The following is a 5549-nucleotide window of genomic DNA, read 5'->3' as shown; positions in this document are numbered from 1 at the left end:
AAAGAAAGAAAGAAAGCCAAATGTCAGCATTTGAGAGATGCTAAGAATATAAAACACTGCCAGATTTTTTTCAAGGTGAAGTTTGTTTGTTTAATGTGTTTAGTACAAAGTCTACAGGGCCTCACCACACAGATCGGACTCCTAGCGATCCTCCTGTTTTTCAGCCTGCCAAGTGCTGGGATTACAGGCACGCACCACCACGCCCAGTCTTGATCGCTGTCTCAGTGCGCCCCGGCCGGGCCGGCAAGATGGGCCGGGGATGGAACCCTGGGTCCCTGCGTCTGCCTAATCAGGTGCTTTAGTCCGCCAAGCTATCTGGTCAGCCCCACTGCCTGATTTTAAAGACTCAGTACCCACTCTAAGTGTAAACTGTCTCACCATTATTCTTATCTTGATTATCTATTCAAATAATAACATAATGTACTGAGTCCAGTAACATATATTAACATAGATCTTAACCACTCCCTTTAACTTCCTTAACATAACTCCTATGTGATTCAGTACGGCAACTGAGCTTGCACAATGTTTGCACTATGCTAGTGTACACACTGAGATTGCACTAATAATTTCCAGTCATTTAATAGGTTTCCCCTTGCACATCTAGCACACCCATGCCATGACATGAGTGAAAGCCTTGGGCTCACGGAGGTGCACTTAGGCTTCCTGTGAACACAGACAACTCCTTTGCACAAGCAACAACAAAATTTACTTATCATTTATTTAGTAATTTTCTCAATTATACAATCAGTGGTTGAGACGTTACACGTGTGTCCAACACTGCTGCTGAGAATGGCGTTACTGTTGTAACCAATCAGAAACAGCGCTGGCCACCGCGCAAAATGAAGTTATTTGGACCCAGACTCCGGAGCCTGCTGACTTGGGTCCACGTTTTGGCCCCAGTACTTACCCTCCATGTGATGTGGCCACCATGAACAGGGATCCTATCTGACCAAGATGGTGTGAGGATTAAATTAGTTTACAGAGGAGAAATGCAGAAGGGTACTGTATTATTTATTCATTGCTGCATAACGTAGCAATTTAAAACAATATACATTTTTGATTACACTGGTGGGAGATTTTTTTTAGGCTTGTAAATTTGGCATTGGGGCATTTTGTGTGCTCTGATGGAATGTGGCTTCCATTAACTTTTGAGATGAGTGCTTGCCATGTTGCCCGGGATGGTCTAAAACTTCCAGCTTTAAGTGATCTTCCCACCTGATCCTCTTGAACAGGAAGGCCTACAGGCAGTGCCACCTCACCTGACTTTCTATTGCCTTTTTTTTTTCAGACTTAATTCATTTTATTTTTCTTATGTAAAAACCCTTTATGTTGTAGCTACTGCTGGAGCTTGAGTCCTCTGGACAGAGACTCTGGTGTGGGTTTTCACAAGATGGTCGGTGAATTCCTGATAGGGAGACTTGGTGAACACAGTCTCTTTCCAGAGGTCAGGGGTCAGATAGCTGGAGGTCTTGGAGATGGCATCAGAGGTGGCCTTAGCAAAGTTGCCCAAAGTAGCAGTGCAGCCCCTAGCAGAGGTGTAGCAGTCATCAGTAGCAGCCAGCAGCAGCAGCTTCTTGGGCACAGGGGCTGAGACAATGCCAGTTCCTCTGGGGGCAGGGATCAGATGCACCAACACAGAGCCACAGCGGCCCGTCACCTTGCAAGGAGTAGTGTGGGGCTTGCCAGTCTTGTTCCTCCAGTAGCCTCTCCCCACCGGAATAATGGAGAATTTGGCCAGGATAATGGCCTCACGAATGGCAGTGGCTACTTCCTTGGAACACTTTACACCCAGGCCAACATGACCATTATAGTCCCCAATGGTGACAAATGCCTTGAACCTGGTCCACTGGCCAGCACGAGTTTGCTTCTACACAGGCATGATCTTCAGAACTTCATCCTTGAGAGATGTGCCCAGGAAAAAGTCAATAATCTCCTTACCCTTGGTGGGTAAGGAAAAAAGGTAAATTTCCTCCAGGGCCTTGACCTTCATGTCTTTGACCAGCTGGCCCAGCGTGGTAACAGGAATCCACTTTTTGCCCTCAGCCTTGCTGCCCCGAGCCCCGTGGCCTCAGCCTGGGCCCTAGCCCCCGTCCTGACCTCTACCATACCCGCGACCTCAAAGGCCACTGCTGAAGCCTCTTCAGTAGCTGCCTCAGCCTCCCATGCCTGGGCCCCCCCGGGTCTCCAGCCCCTCCCACTGCACCAGTGTCATCTGCCATTTGGTGTTTCCCAGAAAACAAAGCTCTATTGCCTTTTTAATAACTGTTTTTCCTTTAGTTTTTCAAGTGCCTCAGCAGTCCAAATTCTTGCTGTGCAGAGTACAGTTCCTGTCGCAGGAACACTGGCAGCACCCACAAGCTTGTTGTAAAGGCAGACTCTCGGGCCCTCTCCAGACCCCTCACCAGCACCTGCGTGTTGGAAGGTCCTAGAGTAAGTGCTGTGTGTATTAGCGTGGGAAGCAGACCTCCGCATGATGTACTCTTCATGGTGGAAGCTCAGAACTAGTCAAGTGGTTAGAATTATACTATACAATGTCGGGCGCCCTCCCGTCCAGCAGGAAAGCACTCAACACGATTTGTGCAGTGGAAAGGCTTTAATCGTTCTCCTGAGTGATGCGCCCTGAGAGAGCACAGTTCCTCTCTCCGTCCCTCTTCCTGTCTCTGACCCTCCGCGTCGCGGAGCGTTTCTTTTATATCCTCACACTGTCCAATCGAGGGTTGATACATGTTACAGCGCCATTGGTTACAATCTCAGGGAAGGTATCTTACATCATTATAGGCGGGTGTATAGCGACTGCGGAAGCAGGAAATGAGCGCCATCTTGGCACACTCGGTGGGAGGGGTAATCTAGCGCAGGCTTCAAGGGCTGCAGCAGGCCTCACCCAATGGTACCTAGGAGTTTTGGTTCTGAAGCTGCGATTCGCGGCATGGGCTCTCTACAATACAACAAGCTGGTGCACTTCGGGACACGTGGGTTATTGTCCAACTGTTCTTGCACCTATAAGACTTTATAAAAGGACACATTTTTGCTAGAGAATCCTTGTTAGCTTCTATAAAAAGTGGCTAAATAATTAAAAACAAAAAATATTATAATGCTTTTCACCTTTGGATTTTTCCATGTTAGCGTTGATATTTTTCATTCAGCAAACATACGGAGTGCATACTGTTAGTGAGATGTTGTCTTGGCGCTAGGGTTACAATAATAAGCAAAATCTCCCCCTGGAGGCCTAATTTCTCTCCTTACTTAGCTGTCTGTGCTCTGCTGTTACAGTTCTCCTTTGCACATGCCACCGATCCTCCTCCCCTCTCCCGCACTCCACCTATCCCATTCGGTGCGCACCGGGTCACACTCATCATGTGGCCAGTCCTCCCATCATGAAGCACACACACGACGCCTGCAGTTTAGAGGCGGAGAGGCTTATTTCGGCTCTCAGTTGCAGTGTGTTCAGTCCATGGATGGCTGCGCCAAGGTGTAAGCCACGCGGTAGCAGAGCCTTCAGAGCAGAGTGGCTCCCATCATAGCCATCAGAAAGTACAAAGGAAAGGGACGAGCTGGGAACAAGGGCACGCCGCCCAAGTGACACACGCAGCAACCTATCCCCTCCAACCTGGCGCTGCCTGCACACCTGAGACTTCACTGATATTTGAGATGTAAACCTTCACGTTTCACCGCCTCTGGACCCAAAGGGCTCGTGTCCATCATGGTGCAAAATGCATTTGGTCCGTCTCTAAGAGGCACCAGCCTTAACAGTCCCAGCACTGGCAAATACCCAAGTCCAAAGTCTCCCCTGAGACTTGAGACAGACTCTGAGTTGTGAGCACTACCACACCCGCGACCGAAAATCACACCTACGAAAATCAAAAAGGAAGTAAAAGTTCCCAACCTAAATAAGCAACTCCATTTCAAAGGGAGGAGTAGGGCAATGGAATGGAATGGGGCCAAAGCAAGACCAAGCTCCAGAAGGGCCCCGTAAACCCCGTAGGTACAGATTCGGCAAGCAGACCCAGCTGTGGTGAGACCGGCCTCCTACAGACTTGAGGGCCCTAAGCACAGCCAGTGCAGTGGCCACTGCACATGGGCTTCTCGAGCTGGCTCTGTTTGCTGTCTGTGGCTTTCTCAGCACACTTTCCACATTCCTGGCATCTCACTCTTCACTGCACCTTGGGGTTCACTCTCACGGCCTTATGCACTTCTCTCTCAGGGGCTCTCTGATGGCTTCCTAGACCTCCTAAAACCTGGGTGCACATCTCCATGATCCCCTAACCCTTGCAGTCTGCATTCCTGAAATCCAGCACCACACAAACCTGCCAAGGCCTGCCGTCAGCTCAGCCAGTAGCCAGTCTCCCTCAGACCACGGCTGGAGAGGCCTCTGATCCTAGATGGCTCAGCACTGTGAGATGAACCCCCCAAAATCAGGTCCCTAGGCAGCCTGCTTGAGAAAGTAGCCAGAGCTCTCTGTTCTCAATAATATTAGGCCAATTATGGGTGTGATCTTACTGATTTCTGAAATAACCTCAAGACAGATTTCTTTTTGTCCCTGTATAAAGTACTTGGTTTGCTTTTAATGCTAGTCTTTTAAGCAGCCCTACTGTCCTTTGCCCCAACCTTTTAGGTGTATTCTTTACAGAGAAACTGCAAATATTTCAAACCATTCAGCTCTGCCATTTGTTTCTGAATCTTACTGTAGATTTGGCTAAAAATAACCAGAGGTACCCAGGCCACAGCTTGAACATGTGGCTAACTTAATCCTCTGCCAGATTAATCAGTCTACTGTTCTCATTCTCAGTTTCTCACAAAGTCTCAGGACATGGGCAAAATGTAGGCGGTTTTTCTGCCAGACCAAACACATGTAGCTTCTAGTCCAGCTGCCAGTGGAGTCTCTATCCCCAGTTGAAACCCCTTGAGCCTGGCCTCCGCTGTCTGCCTTTTTATAAGCTTTCTTGTCTTTAAGCTCTGACCAGTATTACATATTAAACACTGTTTACTCTGTTTACAACATTCGGCCTTCTCTTTGTTTTATGTATTTGGTACAGGGTCTCACTATGCAGCTCACACTCATAAGGATCCTCCTGTTTTCAGCGCCCCAGCACTTGGATTACCAGTGTGCACCACCATGCCCAGTCTCAGTGGCCAGTTCAGCATGCCCATGGGTGGGGCTGGCACAGAAGGTGGTGCCGGGGATCAAACCCCAGTCCCTGCACTTGCCTAAACAGGTGCTTAGTCCACTGAGCTAAGCCCTTAGGCCTTCTCTTGTTGGAACATCCAAGCCTTCTAAACCCTTCCTGCAGAACATTTCCGTGGCCTTCTAAACCATATAGTCAGCTACCGTCACAGCAATGGCCCTACTGCTGGTGGACGTTTCCTGTATTAATCAGCTTCCCTGCTACTTCACTATGTATTCAATTAATAAACCATCATTTGCTAGCCACAATATGCCACACATTGTTTTAGCCACTTGGGGCTCATTAGTGAATAAAATGAATAAAGACGCTGGCCATCCTGGAGCTTCCTTTTGAACTGGCCCTGTGGAAAAAGGTAGGGGGAGATTG

The 5549-nt window shown here is 48.6% G+C and overlaps 1 pseudogene; it reads right to left on the bottom strand.

Annotated features, from left to right (window-relative positions):
* Positions 1–1324: 1324 nt before the first annotated feature.
* Positions 1325–2219, bottom strand: LOC105744005 (annotated as a pseudogene).
* Between the last annotated feature and the right edge of the window lie 3330 nt (positions 2220–5549).

Source organism: Octodon degus, unplaced genomic scaffold (genome assembly GCF_000260255.1).
Source record: "Octodon degus isolate 3935 unplaced genomic scaffold, OctDeg1.0 scaffold00205, whole genome shotgun sequence".
Classification (NCBI taxonomy): domain Eukaryota; kingdom Metazoa; phylum Chordata; class Mammalia; order Rodentia; family Octodontidae; genus Octodon; species Octodon degus.
This window is presented reverse-complemented; position numbering and strand designations above follow the sequence as displayed.